Consider the following 19461-nt stretch of genomic DNA (forward strand, 5'->3'; position numbering starts at 1 on the left):
ATTTGCTTTGATTTCAGAAAGCTAGAGAATCTTGAAATGTTTGGATCTTAGACTCTGAAGGCTTAGAGATCAGCCCTCAGTGCCCTGCACAAATCCTTATTAAACCATAACTTCTAAAGTTTCTGCTTAAACATCTCCATTGATGAAGAAATATCCAAGAGGAACTCACTTCCTTTTTGGACAGATCTGATGGTTAGAAAGTGTTTCCTCATACTGCACACCCCAAACTGCCTCCTAGAAACATCTGTTATGGATTCCAGTTTTAAACTCTGAAACCACCCTATAAAATTATGTCTGATGCCTCTTCCTTATAAGACCCCAACAGCATATGAAAACAGCACTTCTTCTTTTCCAGAGTAACATTTTCATTTCTTCCAACCATTCTGCCCCAGCTGGGTGGCTTAGCCCCTGTCCCTTCTCACTGATCTGGTCTAGAGGCACTTGAAGGTCTTTCTGTCCTCACCTGATACAGACAGACACTCATCTCCTCTTGCTGGACAGCGTAGTTCTACTAAGTCCAGTTTCATTTTGAGTACTTTACACTGCGGACTCATATCGATATGTCATTTTACATGCTTTTCAATTAAAGTAGGCATCCCCTCTTGTCTGCTTTCAGTTTAGACTATAGGTGTTACCTTTCAGTAATATAAACAGATAAAGATGATGATGCTTACTTAAATCTGTGGGTGTGCTTTCATGTAACCTACTCTCATTACTCCACGGTTAGAGATTTTTTTACTTAGGCATAATACCTGTTAAGCATGCAAATTTTACTCCCCGGTTAATATTGTACACATTCTCAGTCATTCATGTAAAAGCAGGTTTTGATGTGGAGATGGTGAAACCTGCTGGTACCTGTGGTAGGGTGAGGAGTCTTTGGGGGAGGGGAGAAGATTTGTGAGGAAAATTTGAGGACACCAAACCTCAGCTTTAATTTTGCTTAGGACCAATTCTATAGTACTTTTCTTTTTCTAATTTTAAGTCTTTATGTCACACATAAACAGTTCTGTATGTTTGTTGAGACTCTTTGCTGAGTAGTTGAGTATTCATGGTGACGGAAGCTGTGATGTTTCTTGGAACCTTATACAATGAAATTTAGATTTTATCACTTGGAGCTGCTTTGTAGTCTCTGAAAGATGTATCATATTATGTTGAGTGTTGTCAGGTTTACATTAGCCTTACCAACTCCTTCTCTCTTCCTGCCCCCGTTCCCACCATCCTCTTTAGCAAGAGTTAAGTGACCCAAGTTCAAGGTGGTGATGAAGGTGGGATGGACAGAGTGGAATCTTCAACTCTGTTTTGCTCTGAGAAAAAAACATAGCTCAGAAAATAAACAGAAGAAAATTATTTGAGTTCTCATATTGAAACTTCAGAAGAGATTTCCCTCTTAATATCATCTGTCCTTTCCTCTGCCTCTGTTTATCTGATGTACTATTCTCAGTTCTGTGTAAAATTAGCACACATTCAAAATACTCAGTAAGCAAACGTTAAAATGGTTGCTTTGGAAGGAGGAAGGGGAATGGGGGTGGAGTATGGGATAAAGGGAACCTAATGAGTTACTTAAAAATATCTTGTTAGCAACAGTGCTGAACTGTGTTGCAGATTTTGCTATAAACAAATAGACTTGAATTTCAAGTCTATTCAAGTCTATATCTTAGACTATATCTTGAAGACTCCGCATAATTCATTATATGAATTGATGCTGACTAGATTCACTGAAGACTATGAACCATGCACTCCAGAATCCAAATCCAAGATGTATTACTGTTCTTCCTGGTACTGTGCACCCCCAAAGTAGAATAATTGAAGTTCGGTTTTAACTGTGTTCTCGAGGCCAGCTTTGAAATTTCCAGAACACTGTAAAAGCTTTGTATAGCTAATGTTTGGGAATACATCCTAGGTCTGTATTTACATTTAAATGATACTCCTTTCTTTGTATCCATCTTATGTCCAAAGTAAGAAGAAGTACTTGTGTTGTTGCTTTTAAATTACAGCGAGCACTCTCTGGAATCTGAGTAAGCGTAGAACTCAGCACTTTGAAGTTGAGGTTTTTGGCTGTGTGTGTATATTCATATGTGAACACATAACATATATTATGTTCAACTTGTATGCAAGAGGCCTGGGTCAAGTAAGCTGATATGAAAGACTTAGTGAGGAAAGTAATTTCCAATATATTATGTGGTACCCAACTCTTTGGTTCTTTATGACTATTACTGTCTACAAAAGTAACTCAAGTTACAAAGAAGATTCCCTTTAAAAAATTATATTCAGAACAGTTTTGATGTCATTATATTTTACTTTATTTTAATTCTTCAAAAATTTATGTTTTTCCAGAAATATATATGGTAACTCTTCACCAGAGCAAAACACTGTATTCCCAACTATTCCATGGTTTTTTTTTCCCCCTCCTCCTAAATCTAAGAAAAAATATAATTTCAGGCATGGAGAATGAATTGTGTGCCACTGTCCACTTAAGTGTAACAGCATACATAACAAATTTCAAGACATTAGAAATACCCTTAGAATTGGTTTTAGAAGTCAGATTAACATTAGCCAGTTTTCTTGTTTTTGTTGAAACCTGATACTTCTCTTTGAAAAGGAAATGTTAAATTGAAAGAGAAGTTGGTATTACAGAAATACAGATTGAAAATTTAAACATCTTGACTTGTTGAATGTCATCATGTGCCCAAAGTTTTGAATAAATTTGTTGAAATTAGGATTTGAAATAAAGTACAATAAATCAGTACTCCCTTTCATCTCTTTACAGGGAGGTATGCATGTGGTGCAGTACTTTCATGTTGTTTTTCTCTTACTACACCAAAACTGTGCACCATTCTACGTTCTCTTCTCCTCTCACTTTAGGCTCTAGTAACAATATAGCATCACATGTCTGCTATTTATTGTGTGTGCTGTGCGGGATTTAGGTTTCATACCCCTTCCTCACCCAGCCACAGTGTCCAGGAAGACGGAGTGAGCTGATTGGCCCAGCCTGGGTGATACTATCCCTGAAGCCTGGGTACATGGACTATGAGCAGGGAGTCTTTTCCCCAAAATCAAAGTGCTTTTACCAGAAAATGAGAGAGACATGTATGCTGGGCAGGCAAAAACATATATGTCTATTATTTTCTGCATAGAAAAATAACTCTTTTGTGGCTGATTATTCTCCCATTTAAAGAAGGCTTCTACAGTGAGTTTCCTTTTTAACTGGAAAGGTGACAATTATAAAAAAGTCAAAATTTTGCTAATTATAAAAAAGTCAAAATTTCAAAATACTTAATAGCAGTGTTGAGAACCACGGCTATTACAGCTGTCTCTAGAGCTGTTCCAGGGTACGCCTTTCCCCATTCTCCTTGTATTCCATGTAATTGGTGGTTCCTGGGGTGCTGTCACACTGAGCTCTGAGGGTCACTATTCTGGAATTAGTGACAAAGGATAAACCTTGTGTCTGCCAATGGGATACTTGTAGAATATTTCCTTTGATTTTTTGAATTGGCTTAATTTGAACCAAGTATTTTATATTACTTTGAATATTGACTGCCATAGAAGCGGTAGCAACTAATGCAGAGGTCGTTTGTGGAGGATTAGTGGCCAGTGGAGCATTTGTACTGACAGAGGTGGTGGTTGTAGGGCATGTGCTTAGTTTTAATGGAGGACATAATTTTAATTGGTACTAGGTGTTTCTGGTGGGAGTGAGCATTTAAGGGAGAATTACTGTTAATATGTTCTCAACTGGCAATGGCTTCTTATTCTCTAGTCAGTATAAATGTTAATATTGCTAGAATGAAGCTTGACATTGGCTGTTTTTTAAATTAATAAACTTTATTTTTTAGGTTCACAGCAAAATTGAGTGGAAAGTACAATTTCCATTTACTCCCTTCCCCTACTCACGTTAACTCCCTTCCCCTACCAACGTTAACTTTTTACTTGCAGGTATTTATAAGAATATTTAGAAACACAAAGAAATATTTGGCATGCCCACTTCTACAACTAAAAGGTGTCTTTCTCTGCCTTCAGTTTACAAAGGGGAAAGTGTTCTAGAGCCAAGAAGCATTCTCTGGCTTAACCCTGAGAGGGAAAAGTGAGCCAGCCCCCTGTTCTGTGATGCTTTTCCAGCTAAACTTGGCTGCTAAGCCCAAGAGCAGGGACCTAATGCAGCCTGGTGTGGAGCCTCCTGCTGGTCTGTGGATGGCGAACTGCATGCAAGTCGTCTGATTGATGGTAGTCCGAAAGAGCAGTGTGCTGTGGGGGCAGATGTGCTGACCCGTGGCAGGAGCCCTGGTTCCAGCCTCGCTCTGCCTCCAGCTTGCTGTGTGGTCAAAGGGGTTGACCTGAGTGGCCTCTCACTCTCTTCTGCCTCCAGCATTCTGTGATTCCGTGATTTAATGGAATGTCTAGTAGGGAGTGACACAAATCCTATAGGGCAGCAGTGGAGGAATAGGAGAAGCACTATGGAGACCTGGGGTATGGTCCCTGCTCAGTCACAAAGCAGCTGAATGCCATTTGTCCCATCATTTAACCTTTTTGGGTCTGTCTTGGTTTCAGCTATGGAAATGCTCTGACTGGACTTTCCTATTTCCCTCTAAGGAGTTTCCTGGATCTTTCTGATTTAAAATAGCTAATTACTGTATAGTATTATTTGTCCAGGACTTTCTGCTTTGTGAATAAATAACTTCGAAGGGGAGCATGTTGACACCTACCATGGATCACTTTTGAGCAGACTCGTTTGTGTCTGCATATCAGGAATATTCTTGCAATTACCATCTCTGGAGCAAGAGCCTTTCTGTTGTTAAGCTATTTGCTGGATATATATTAGGCACACCTGAAAGGGCCAAGGACTCTTTCTGGATAGTGCAGGTTTTTGTTTTTTAATTTTTTGATAACACGATAAAGATGTTAATGGAAATGTGCTTTTTAATAACATAAGATTTTACATTTATGTTTATATTTCTTTGAATTGTCTTTGTGCAATTTAATTATTAATAAAGGAAAAAAAGGAAAGACTAGTGTCCTTTACTTCTCAGAGCAGAATATTTTCCATTGAAAATTATGTAAATTGTTAATGACTGACTTCCTTTTTTTATCAAATGACTTTGGACTAAACTGTTTAAGAGTGTGATTTTTCTGTATATTGTGAATTATTGCCGATGTGAAAGCAGCTAAAGGAACCCTTTCTTACCACAAAGGGCAGGGTGGTCCTGAGGTTCCTCCAGTGGGTTTCATTCTCAGAACCCCTCCCCGAAGGCTCAGGCTGATTCCTGAAGTGTGCAGGCCAGGGTTTACTCGGGCTAACCCACAGAACACATAGGCAGGGCATCCCACAGGGCTGGGATTATCCAGCTTGGTGCTCAGTGGCTGGGTAGAGCTAATGAATCTTCCCAAAGTACCTGGGGTCCCCGTCAGTGTTCTTGAGGAGAGTTATGCCCTTCCTGGAAGTGAAACTCCTTCTGCCTTAAATGTGCAATTTCCCCTGCCTGAGAAGGTCAAAGGCACGTTTATATAGTTCACAGGAGTATAAAAGAGGCATTCAGGGCCTCCCTGCCAAGCCATCTGACTGGACTAATGCCTACTCATTTTCCACCCCTGCTTATGGAAACTGCAGAAACTCCTGATCCCACCATAGTCCCTGAAACAACAGTCCTATGGCAAGTGAGCATTATAATAAAATAGCCATATTATCAAATCAGCTAATGTACCTCAAAATTGGTAGGAGTAAAAAGCGGTTGCTCAGACTATCAGAATTAAACATATGTTAAAACCACCAAAATGAAAACAAAACCTACAGTGAAACACCATTTGAAAAATGAGCAATACACTTACCATTCAGATTGCTGAGAATGTTCAAGCAAACTTCAGTGTGTTTACGATGTAACTTTATTAAATGCTTTTCTACCACTTAGTTTTAACTCTAGTGAGATTACTAACATCTGTTGAGCACTTACTGAATGCCAAGCCCTTTATATTTATAATATCTGCTAATAATTTAAGGCAGCCTTCAGAGGTGTAGTGGTGGTGATTTCAATTTTGCAGATGAGGAGTGGAGGCTCAGAGAGTCTCACTTGGCCCAAAATTGCAGCGTTGTAAATGATGGACAGGGGGTTTGGCCCTAAGGTCTGTAAGCTTTGCAGAACACCATGCTGCTAATTGTACTCTGCTGTCTATGAGACTGTGGAGGGAAAAAGAAAAGCAAATTGTGTTACTTTCTCATTTGCCCACATTTTATGTTCCACTTTCTGATGGGAACTCTTCACTTTAACCAGATCTGGCTCCTGTCCCTTCCAGCACGCTTCGTCCAGTATTGAACTTCAGCTCATCCTGTGTGTAACACCCTCCTCCATCCTCTCTCTCTGTATCACCTGTGCTTCAGGTTCCAGCTTTATTCGTCTCTTGCATGAAGAGTCCCTTGGGCATTCTAACTTTTTTTGAATTCTTTGCTTACCATTTTCACATTATACATTTTTCTCTATTATTATGCTACGTGTGTGTGTGTATGCGATTACCCAACAAGATCATCAGCTTTCAGAAAACAGCAACTCTTATAATACCTTTTGCAGTATTAATACATAGTAGGTCCTTAATAATTTCTCAAACTGTGAAAGCTTACATCATTTGGATCTCTGTACTACTGTTGGCATATAGATAGGTGATAAGTAGTTTTTAAAGCATAATTTTATAATTGGTCAATATTTAGTATTGAAGGGGAAAGGATTTCCAAATCTTTCATCTTGCTTATTGAGGTTCGTGTCAAACAATGAGTGCTAGAGTTTTCTATCTCTGCCTGCTAGTGTTTTCTGACACGTTACTGGGAAGTCCAAACAGTTGGACAAATCTGTGATGACTGAGTGGTTACTTTGGTTGACTTTTAGTATCTGGGGACTCTTAAGACTTGTTTTGCTTTTATTACTATGTTTAAGCTTTCTTAACTGGAAGGCTCAGGGTCATAAGAAAATGCAGGGGTGGGTGTGGGAAGGTGACGAAGAGGTGCTTCAGATTTGCATTTTCTTTTAAGAGGTTTCCATTCTCAATATAGCTGACACTTGTAATTTCTGTTAAAGATTGGTGCCTGGCCAACAATGCCTGTGAAATAGCTGTGGTTTAAGCTTCAACTATAAAGACAGGCAGGTGGGTGATTTTAACAAAAGTGTTGTCTTTATTCCTACTTTATGTTGTCACTGACAGTGTATAAAGTATGAAAAATACTTTATGACAAAAGTATGACAATATAAAGTAGGAATAAACACAGCACTTTTGTTAAAAAGCACATATATATATAAAAATATATCTCCCTGTAGTTAACTTTTTCTATATGAAGATATTTTATTTCAGCAGATGATTTAACTGGAGGTCTGACTGTCAGCTCATCATTTCTAGGAAAAACATCCTTTGGCCTATGGTGGACCACAGAGACCTGAGGCTTGGAATTCATTGGCCAAAATTGCACGAAAGCTCGCATGCCTTTTCAGTACTATGTTATTGTATAATGTGCCTGATGCTACTATTCAGGAGATTAAAGGAATATAGAGTATAGTGGAGTGGGTGGGGGAACTTATGCACACACAGGACAGGGAAGGCTTTAATTAAATCAATGAGAATTTTTTTTCACTACACATATGATACGTTACATAAAAGTAAGAGCTTGGAGTTTGTATTTAAGTTTATTTATAAATAACATTTCAGTTTTATTTGTAAACATGTAGTATGTAAAAAAGTGAGTTGAAAATATAAGAATTGTATTTATGTAAAGTAGTAGTTTTAAGATAGGAAAAATCTTTTAACAAAACCCACATTGTAAAGTGGAGACTGGAATACACATTGCTGGGAAAAGGGAGGAAGCCAGTGGAAGATTTAGTGAAAGAGTAGATATTAAGACTGTTATTTGTGTCTTGGACTTGTTTTGGCTCTCAGAGGTCATGCTGACTCGTAGATTAGAAATGCAGCCTCTTTCAAAGCGTAAACATAATTGAAAATAATCATTTTAAAATTTACTTTCTTGGGTTCTCCATTTTGTTTTCTTTAGGTGTAGAAGCATGAGTATTCTATTTTCAGGAGGATGAGGAAAAGGTCTAATACCTTTCCTAGCAGTTTGGCTATTTTTGTTGTTGTTTCTGGCTCCATAAATGGAGAGGCATCTGTACCATGCATTGTATCATGCCCAGCAATTTTTTTTTTCATTTGAATGTAATTGTTCCTTAGCAAATAATTGCAGTCCAGAATGACTTCTATTGAGCTTGATTGAATTAGGGTTGTGTATGAAAATGAGTTAGTTAAAGCTTAATCTATTACCCAGAGAATTGATGAAAACATCAGAAAAGCAGTCATTCATGGGGATTAAATATTCTTCCACGTAAGTGGGCAACATGGTTGCCTTGGCGTCCCTTCTGCACTGATGAGGTGGTAGTGACATCAGGGTGCAAAACACACAGTGTTGCCATAGAAGGGGATTTTGCCATGATGTGCCTTTGAATGTTATACTGGGCATTAACACTAATTGGGAGTCTGCCTCATTGTAAGACATGGCATCTCACCTTTTTTAGTGTAATAAGCTTTTCAAAACATAGCACCCCAAGAGGCAGTGTGTAAGCTGTTCCAGAAAGCCAGTAGCTTGGGCATACTTCATAGGTTTTTCAGACGCCAAGTCAGATGCCCTATTTGTGCTAAGAGATAAATAATAGATATTTAATAGATAGCTCTCCCGCCGGCTGTGATGAAGCTTCTCAGAGAGAGTCCTGAGCTGTCAGATCAGTCCTGGCTAGGTGTGCCTCCCGTGGGAGGGAGGCAGTGTCATAGGTGGGAAGCAGAGGTGAGAAAAGGGAAAGGGAACAGGTTCTTAATGCAGCAGGGAGCTGAATTGGGGCAGCCAGGACTCCAAGGCCCTGTGTGGTGAGAGCGAGGCCTGAGAGGAAGCTAAAGTGGGACCCAGACACAGACAGGCGTGGGGCGGCTCAGATGAAATCTGCCCTGGCTTTGGCCCAAGGGCACATTCAAGGCGCCATTCTGCAGGCTGTGTTCACGCTTGAGACATCTCCCCCTGCTGGCCACCTGTCCTTCTGACACCTCACACAGCCACCCATTTCCATCACATTAGAACACCTGGTGAGGTACTTGTAACTTAAATGCAGAATGGCTTAAGCTAAAACTGCTTTGCTGAAGCTACTCATGTGGGCATTTGTAATAGCCAGATACAATCTGGAGTCGCTGAGTTCGCCGTCAGAGAGCTCCAAGGGAGTCTGTCTCAGGCAGGTGCTCAGCCCTGAAATGCCCCTCTGCTCGGTGGCTGAGTCCCTGGCCTCTGTGTTAGTCAGTTAAGTCCAACACAATATCTTTGTGATCCTAAGAGTTTTAAAACCCTACTGGCCACAGCAGAGCCAGCCTCCTTCCCCTCCCTCCTCACTTTATCTGTGGTTGCATCACAGGTGATAAATTAATGAACAGTAATCAAAATAAGGTGGAGTTATTTTTGGTATATATCTGATTATAGAAACAAATCTATAAGGCTACCTGAAGATTCGTGAGCATTTATCCTTGAGCTCTTAGAAGAAGTTCTCTATATAGGATATATTAGCATATTTTAGGTCTCTGATACCATGTGCTCAATTCTTAAAATAAAAAGTAAATAAATCTTTAAACCAAAATAAGGATTAAACCCACACTGTTAAAAAAATTAATGGTGTGGGTGGAGACAGAAAGCAGATTAGTGGATGCTAGGGGCTGGCAGAGGGGAGGCATGAGGAGTGACTGCCTAGTGGGTGCAGTGCTTACTTCTGGGTGATGAAGATATTTCAGAAATAGAGGCAATGGGGCCAGCACCGTGGCTTAGCGGTTAAGTGCATGTGCTCCACTACTGGCGGCCCGGGTTCGGATCCCGGGCGCGCACCAACGCATCGCTTCTCTGGCCATGCTGAGGCCCTGTCCCACATACAGCAACTAGAAGGACGTGCAACTATGACATACAACTACCTACTGGCGCTTTGGGGGAAAAAAAGGAGGAAGATTGGCAATAGATGTTAGCTCAGAGCCGGTCTTCCTCAGCAAAAAGAGGAGGATTATCATGGATGTTAGCGCAGGGCCGATCTTCCTCACAAAAAAAAAAAAAGAAATAGAGGCGATGGCTCACAACTCTGTGAATGTACTAAATGGCACTGAATTGTACACTTTGATTAACATGGCGAATTCTACGTTATGTGAATTTTACCTCAATAAAACAAATCATACTTAAATATCAAATAATATTAAATTTACAATCTTCCAAATTAAAAAAAAAAAAAATTAATGGTGTGGGTCCCGCCTGTTGGCGTAGCGGTTAAGCGCACGCTCCGCTGCTGGCGGCCTGGGGTTCAGATCCCGGGCGCGCACCGACGCACCGCTTGTCAGGCCATGCTGTGGCGGCGTCTCATATAAAGTGGAGGAAGATGGGCACGGATGTTAGCCCAGGGCCAATCTTCCTCGGCAAAAAGAGGAGGATTGGCAGATATTAGCTCAGGGCTGATCTTCCTCACTAAATGAATGAATGAATGAATGAATAAATAAATAATGGTGGACCTTCCTCTTCCCATTTTGGCAGTACAAATTATATTTATTTTTTAAGTTTATACCAATTTATTTACCTGACAGTTATTTATATTTATTTACTTCATGATTTTTACTCATTTATTTTACAATATTTATTTTAATGGTTCTTCTTCATACTGGCTTTTATGGATTTATGTGAAGACAAAGTATGCAAATAAATATATGAGATAGTGTATGTGATTTTCTTGAAACGGCATTTTTAATAATGTTAGTTGCCTATTTTATGATCATGAAGAATAGACTTTAAGGGGCCGGCCTGGTGTTGTAGTGGTTAAGTTCGCAGGCTCCGCCTCGGTGGCCCAGAGCTTGCAAGTTCCAATCCTGGGTGGGGACCTACGCACCGCTTATCAAGCCACGCTGTGGCAGCATTCCGTAAAGGTAGAGGAAGGTGGGCACGGATGTTAGCCCAGGGCCAGTCTTCCTCAGCAAAAAGAGGAGGATTGGCAAAAGATGTTAGCTCAGGGCTAATCTTCCTAAAAAAAAAAAATAGAATAGACTTTTACACCATTATTTAGTCAGTTTTTGGCATTGTACACTTCCTTAGTAAAAACATAGTCATTTGACTTGAAAGTATTCATATGTTTCCTTTGTAGTTTGCTGCAAAGATCTGGATTTATTCTTTCATCCATACCCTTGTTTTAAAAACTATGGGTGAATGAGTAGTATCTTGTGTGAAGCCACATGAGACCATTTAATATTTTATTCATTCTTTCCAGCTCTTGTTTTCTTCAGCAGCGCTGGGTGACAACTGAATCATCTGAGTCTAGATAGGATTACTCACATGAATCCTCACACGTTTGATATTTAATGTGTGAGAGCCGGTTCTTCCATATCGCAGTGACTGATTAGGGAAAAAACTTCAGCCAAGCCGTAAAATGACTAATCCTATTGATAAAGCTGTAAGCCAGTGAGTGATACCCCATTTCCAGAGAGTGTTATAGCCTGCTGATCGTACAGACGTCTCTTGTCATGATCTGCAGGGGGCGGGAAATTGTCTGTCTTAGTTGAGTGTGAATTCGTGTTACCACTAAAGCACCCCAGAAACTAAATGAATGTCTCACATAGAAAATGAAATAATTTAATTCTTAAAAATGGTACAATTTAAGTGCATGTCTATATTTGCAGTGTTATTAATGTAAAATGTTTCATTTCATTTGTGTGGACACCCTTTTGCTGATTTAGATCCTCTTTCCTATATTTACTTCACCACTTGTAGCCGGAAAGTAATTTTTTGGTAACAGTTTTTCTCTATTTGTGTGTGTCTCCCCCAACCCCCATCTTTTTAAAAAAAAATCTTACTTCACTCATCTTTAAAATATATAAAAGATACATTATAAGATATTAATATCTGAACCACAGCCCATCTGGTTGGGTTGGGCCAGTCATTTAACTTGAATTTAGCCAGGATGTCAATTTAACGTTATGTTTTTCCAGGGGATTTGACTGTAATTCCACACTTGATTTTAGCCAAAAACCTGAGAAATGATTGCCTATAATTAATTCTTTGTCTCTGTAACTTTAATCTCAGAATTCCCTTTGAATGAATAATTTTAGTGTTTTTTTTTGTTAAAGTTGACAATAAACACTTTAGGCCACTTGCTGTAAATGATGTTAGCGTAGGGGTTTTTAATAATTTGCCTGATTAGAGTCTGGCTGTTAATTCATTTTAGGGGGGTGATTATTTTGCTAAAAGACAAGGCGTGTCAACTTTGTTTGAAAAGCCTTCGTGGCTCCCGGTTTTAACCACTTTGCTCTGGGTCTTTCACAGAATCCTGCTGCATCACAGAAGCTGGAAATTCTGATGTTCCGTTGAAATCACAATGGAAAGTCTTGACTTGACTGGTAAGAGCAGCACTGTACGTGCATCTGACTTATTGACCTGGCCGCAGTGAGGCAGTCAAGGACTATGTGCTATCCGAACTGTTCTCAACCTTTTCCCATTTGATGGATTCACCTTCCATATTGATCAGGGAATTGTGATAAGTGTTTATTTTTTTCTTGTGAATTTTATTTTTTTTTTAAGTGACATTTTAATTTCCATCATCAAGTTATGTTTTCCTTTAAAATCATGAATTTTTAATAATTAACTATTTCAAAATTTCTGATTTGCTTCTCCATAGTAATATACTATTGGTGAAAAGTCAATTTATTCAAGTCCTGAAAGTATCTAGAGGTTACATACCTAAATAAGTGTTAAATTAGTCTCTGCCCCAAAAACTATTTTTTGTATTGCCTTTGGCTTTAATTGAAAAATGAATGGGTATCAAAGCATTATGGAGCCTTTTGTTTTGTTTTTTACCTCTTAAAAATAATAGAGGCATGTGTAGCAGCATCATGAAACTATTTTGAATATGAAAACCACACAATGAAGAAAAAGTTGAGATTGTAAAATATATACGTGACAAATTATATCAGACTCTGAAACTCACAGATACTATAACTCTGTCCTCCTGTAAGTAAGTTATTTCAAACCTGTTTCTAAGGAAAAAATTTTTTTAATGGTTTTAAAATATGGCAATATTTTAAGATTGATTTTAATAATGATTCCTTACATGCGAGTTTTCTCAATCTGGGAATAAAATGTGTGAATTGATGATTTATAAGACCGAGGAATGTGATGTAAATTAAAATGAACAAATACAGTAAATATTGTTTAGGTGCACTTTTTAGGACATGAAGTTTTTCTTTGATTTTCTGGTTAATTGAAAATTAATATTAAATCTTTTCTGTTTTTAAGTATTTTTATTTATTAGCTTATTAAATCTAGAATATCTGTGTCTACCTTCTTGTTTTAGTGAGTATATGACTGAATGTTGCTTTTATGATGCAAGTGTGACTGTAAGGCTTCTGAACCATTCTTCTAGGTGTCCTTGTCTAGGATTGTACCCATAGTAACAAGGTAATTTAGCTTGAATGTGTGTTTATGCAGACATTTAAACACCAACAAAATCTTAATATCAATGAGAAGATTGGGATTTAGTTATCATTTTCTCTCCTCTCTGTGCTGTTAAGGTACAATTAAGTTAGGAATACAGATTCTGGATGTAAGAATACCAGTTAGCATACTGGTATTGATGGTGGTTTCTCTGGGTCCCCAGAATAGACTATAGAATATTTCAATATCGATACTGAACTTTCAAATGTGTTCTCAATAGTTAATCCAAAAGGGAGTTGAGCATAGTGAGGTTTGAAGAAAATTAAATTTGTAGCAGTATTTTATTTGCTGAATTTGCTAAATATGAATACATATATAGAAAGTAAAGCAGGACACTTAATCTGACCTGTTCAGGAAACTAAATTGTTAATCAGCATTAGTATGGCAGTCCTGACTTAAGTAGCCATCTGATCTGTGATTTCTGAATGTTAATCAGATTATTTCAATAAAATATTTTTATTGACTATAAGCAGAAATTGACCAATTCAAATTGCTGATAAAATTTAAGCAGCTTATTGAAGATGACTAACACTGTGTCCTTCTAGCTTACATGTATGTTCATCTTAAATATAGTGTTAACCGAGAAATAGAAGAGATGCCATACAAAACCAGGAGTAATTTAGGAAACAAATCCTGGAAGGTGTTATGTGGCAAAAGGATGCCAGGGTCCAATAAATCCAGAAAACATGCTCTGTCACTCGGCTTAGGCAAAGTTATGTTTCATTATCCAAAGAGTCCCCAAATCTTAGTGGTTTATAGCAGTAAAAGTTTATTTCTCACTCACGTTCATGTTCCTGATGAGTCTGCTGCCACTGTGCTCCATGTCCTCTTAGTTCCTGGACCACAGCTGAAGGAGCAACCTTTCTGGGATGTACAAGGCTGTGACAGAAGGAGAAAGGAATGATGGTGGAGCCATGGCTCTTAAACGGCTGCTTGGAAGTGTGGCACATGTCACTACCTCGAGTATGTCTTTAGCCAAAAAGCATGTCACATGGCCAGTCATGGAGTGGGCGTGGCCTTTTAAGAGGACGGGGGTTGGGGGTGGGGTAGGGGAAAGATGATAGGGAGGCACGGTGCTTGTTTTAACTCTAATATCGGCCTAGTCCTATCCATGGCTCTTCTAGAGAGACAGAGTGCATCTAGTATGTTAAGTTTCTGAGAAGTCCTGTAGTAAATGAATCTGTTTAACATGTGAAATTATTTGACTGTGAACCCTTTGGTTGTTGTTACATGGAACACAGTGAGCTATGATACCCTATCTGTGACAGGTTTTAAGGAATGAGGAATTGATACAATTCAAGAGTTTCTGGATGTTTCAAACATTAGAACTTTTCCTACGATGGTGTAAGGGTTTCTGGTATATATAATAGCCTTACATGATTATTTTATAAGTAGTTTTAAAATGAATGAAAATCATTGCAGATTGGACCCTCTGCAGTTTGCATACAGAGTTAGAGAAGGGAAATAATGATATTCATAATAATTTCTTACCTGTGTATAATAGGTTACAGAACTTTGACAAATATTTAATTTGATATAGGAAGGGAATGCGAAAATGGGAACTTTGCTTTTTCTGGTGGTAGCATAATACTTTTACTATGTAATGGTAGGCAAATGCCTCTACTTAAGATTAATTTTAAGAATCATTCTAGAGCGAAAGAATGCAGACGCTGTAGGGAGGTTAACAGTTGTATCCCAGGAGTTTTCTAATGTACCCCACCTGAGGTCATATTCCCTATACAGTGACATGGTGTTATTGTCTCCTAAGCCTTCTAGAAAATCACTAGGCACATGGAACTCCTCAGCCAATATTGGTTTGAATAACCCCACAGGTATTATAAAACATTGCTACCAGACCTGTAATAAAACATTGCTACCAGACCTGTGTGGATTAAGATGATTTAAAAATCTAAGAGTATGTAAACAGTGCTTAGTTTGATAGTTTATAGTTCCTCAAGACTGGGGGAAAGGAACATTCTTAGACATCTGTGGATTCAGAGAAACTTAGGCATAAATCCTAGTTGTGGTGCTTCTTAATTGAAAGGGTTTGGGCAATTATTTAACCTCTCTGAAACTTTTTCTCCTCTTAATATGGAATAATGACCTCTATCTTGTGAGACTGTGATAATTAAATGAGGTAATTATGTCAAGTGCCTGATACAATGCCTGGTACATGAGAAGCACTCAAAAAATGGTAGTTTTTAAAAAAAGAAAAATGTGATCAAAATTCAGGAATCTTGAATGCACTGTAAAATAGTGTTAATAGACACCTGACAGTATATGGATGTCTAAAATGTAGATATTTATAGATATCACATATTTATAGATAAACACGCACACGCCTACCTCCAAGAGTTTTAAGAAATTAATCTGAATGCATAAGAACCTATGTATTCTTCTACAGTTCTACTGAAAATTGAAAGAAGCTTCATCCTTATCACTGAGAGAAAGGGTGAATCCTGTAGAAATATTAGCCGCCCTCTGATCTAATAATTTACTTCTTGACATTGAGAATGTAGAAGTCCTAAGGACAGAGTGACTGCCAAATGTGGATACATGGCCTTTGCTCTGAATATTAATGAAGTCAGCATCAAAGAAGTCAAATTTTATATAATCTTGAGGCAAGGTACAAGAACAAGAGATAGTACCACTGGAATTTTCTTTGTTTTTCGAATACTGTTTGGTTTCAAAAGAATCAGCATTTCAATTTCAAGATTTTTATGTTGCTATTTTCCAATGAGGATTATTATGTAGACTCTATTGAGGACCTCTCTATGGCCGTTGTCCCCTCGTAGTCTCAGAATCAGGCACAACATGGCGATATCTATTATGGTTCAAAGCTGTATGCTATTTCTAAAATGAAGTAATTGGTAAAATTTCATTTGTTTAATTTAGCATAACACATGTATATGAAAGTGATTTTTTTGAGTGAATTATTTTTCAAATCATTCCAAGCTCTTCTCTTTATAAATGGATCATCTTTGTAACTGTCATTTACTCATTCAGCGGGATTATCAGTAGAGTAAAATACTTCAAAAATATAAACTCTTCGTTTTTAGAGATTATGCAGTCTGCTTGGGCTGCCATAACAGAATACCACAGACTGGGTGGCTTAAACAACAGATATTTATTTTTTCACAGTTCTGGAAGCTAAAATCCATGATCAAAGTGTTGGCAAATTCTGTTTCTGGTTAGGTCTCTCTTCCTGGTTTGTAGACATCTGCTTTCTGCTGTGTCCTCACGTACACCCCCCCCCCCCCCCAGCCCGGTGCGTGGGGCGGGGAGCGAGCTCTGATGTCTCTTCCTCTTCTTATAAGGACACCAGTTCCATCAGATAATAGCCCCTTATGACCTTACTTAACCCTCAGGGCCTCTCTCCAAATACAGTCAGTCACATTGGGGTTTGGGGCTTCATCCTATGAATTTGAGGGCTACCAATTCAGTCCATAACAGAGGTAATTGTTTTTTTGTACGAAAGAGTGAAGTGAAAGTTAAAAAAAAAAAATACTTTCTATGAATCTATAAACAAGAAAATCTTGTTTATTATAGTCATCTAAGATTCTAAAAATATCTCTGGATCTTTGATGTGGGAGACATTTGAAATTACTGAATTCCACTTTGAAGTTACTATGCATGAAAATGAGTTTCTTACAAGTGAAGGAATCAAGTCTAAAAACTTGAAAATCAGAGTGATTTGTATAATGGCAGAATTTGTAACAATTTATTTCCATGGGTATTCGTTGGTTCTAGGAATAGAATGTATTTGAAAATTAGGTTGAGGAATATGACAATTACTTTTTTGGATTATATCTGTTTCTGAGTACTCTAATCTGTCAAGCCAATTCACATTTTTCAAGGCAGTATTCTTTTACTTTGTGAATCAATCATGAATTCAAACAGGTAAATGACATATACTTAAGATTTTGGTAAACAGAAAGAAGAGATTGTGTATTTGAAATAACGCCAACAGAAGTCCCAGAGTCTTAAATCTGTAATATCGACCTGTTATTTGTCCTGCCTCCTTCCCCCCCTTTGTTTTATCCCTTTTTCCCTTTCCTCTGATATCAGCTCTCAAGTTTGGTACGTTGTTTGGATTTCTCCAGTAATAGTCTAAATGGAATTCTGTGAATGTCTGTATAGTACTTCTTTCTGCTGTACAGTAGTATACTTTTTCTATTGGGTAGTTAGTTGATGGATATTTGGGATTAGTGATGGGTAAACAGTGCATATACTTGTTGGACATTGATATAGACTCAGTTAACTCTTAGTTTTATCTTTGAACAATTTTTTTATGTGTGTATTCTCTGTCCCTAGAATAATTTCAATTTCTAGTGATTTGATGTCTATCTAAAAGAGAAAATATAAGCAAAGGAAATAAACCTTTGAAACTTACTTTTGTCTAAAAATAATTTTAAATTGAGTTGTAGAATTTATCATCTCCTCTTGCGTGTTTATAGACTGAAGGCTAAGCTATAGAGCAGTCATCTCATTTTGTGGACGTCAGTTTAACTATTGAAAGGTATTTTAACTCTTCCGTCGATGTTTGATTTGTTTCCCCGTAAAGCTCTTTACAGAATTACTCAAACTCAAAAGCCTTCTATATAATAAATTTTAGCACAGTATTTCTTCTCAACAGTAGGATCCATCTACTGATTGTGAAATCTGCTAGTTAAGGACAGCGTAAATAAAGTCAGGCATGACTTCATCTCATGCATCAATACTACTCTGAAAGGTGGTGGACAAATTATTTTTTAAATAAATTTTTCGATTTATTTAGACTAAAAGGAAAAAGAAAAAAAACAATAGTTCACCTATTTGTCCCACCCCCCCAGTAATTTTATACTGGAGTCTGTATTCCTTCTGATCTCTATTATAGAAAAGTGTTTCCACAGGAAAATAAACAGATCTAATGGGGCGAAATTTCTCATAACATTTCTCTCAGAATTTCCATGCATTTTAGTGTAAAATGTATATTGCATTTACTGGATATTCTGTACATACGTGTGTAAGTATCTATGAGTGTGTGCATGTTGTTTTTTCATATAACCTCCTCAATAAGCTGAGGGACTGAAGTTTACACTAGAGAGTCTGTTTTGTTCGTGGCTCTATCCCCAAAACCTAGACACTGTATCTGGTGCTTGGAAGCTGCTCGGTACACATTTGGTGAATGAGTATTTCAGGAGTTTCTATTGCATTAATCCTGTATTCCCTCAAACTGGTTGTTAAGCATCCCCTGGTCTACCTGAAGATAATTATTTTTCCCAGACTGAGTTCAGGGAGAGGAGTGTTCTTCAGAAATAGAAGTCTCTCTGTGCCTTTAAGTTTACAGTTAGTCCTATAATCAATAAATGTTAGCAGGCTTAAGAACTTAGAGTGAGCAGCAAAAAATTTCTGGGTACCTGTTGGCTCATTTGTAGTGTACACTGAGTCAACGAGGGTTTGTTAAGACTTGTAAGCCTTCTGCCAAGTGCTTCTCTGACGTGCCGTCAGCGGCCCTGAGTGGGGCGCCTGGGAAGGTTGTGAGATTTAAGGTAGGCAAATTGGCTTAGGCGGGGCTTAAAGAGATGCTATATGGTGCCTGGATTCAGTTAATAGGTGCCAGAAACGTTGACTAAAGTCCACTTTTAGGTGTTTTATTTTGGGGGTGGGTATTTTTAGAATATTCCTGTGAATAGGATATCTATGAAGATGGTAGGTAAGCATATTGTGTTTTGGTTTTATGTTGACTTTTATAACCTGCTGAGTTTAATTTGCAATTGTTCTGCCTCTGCCATGGTTATATTACTATTCTTAAAAAACAGATACATTATGTAATTATTTCAGGGTTCCTTAACATTTACTCTAAGACCATTTATTACCCGGTGTCTCTCCATGGCAGAAGTATTCTACTTCAGGTAATGTTTTAAGGTACTAAACATTACCCTAGGCACTTAGAGTGCACGGGCTTCTTAGAGAGCCAG

The 19461-nt window shown here is 38.0% G+C and overlaps 1 protein-coding gene across 7 annotated transcripts in view; it reads left to right on the top strand.

Annotated features, from left to right (window-relative positions):
• Window positions 1-19461, top strand: part of BBX (BBX high mobility group box domain containing) — a 256940-nt gene that overhangs the window by 95243 nt on the left and 142236 nt on the right. Inside the window, exon 2 of one of the 7 annotated variants that reach the window (XM_058555737.1) lies at window positions 12335-12408. The exons of the other annotated variants lie outside the window; for them this stretch is intronic. The gene's annotated coding sequence lies outside the window, so the exon portion shown is untranslated. The remainder of the gene's footprint in view (window positions 1-12334; window positions 12409-19461) is intronic. 7 annotated transcript variants of the gene reach the window in all.

This window comes from Diceros bicornis, chromosome 15 (genome assembly GCF_020826845.1).
Source record: "Diceros bicornis minor isolate mBicDic1 chromosome 15, mDicBic1.mat.cur, whole genome shotgun sequence".
Classification (NCBI taxonomy): Eukaryota; Metazoa; Chordata; class Mammalia; order Perissodactyla; family Rhinocerotidae; genus Diceros; species Diceros bicornis.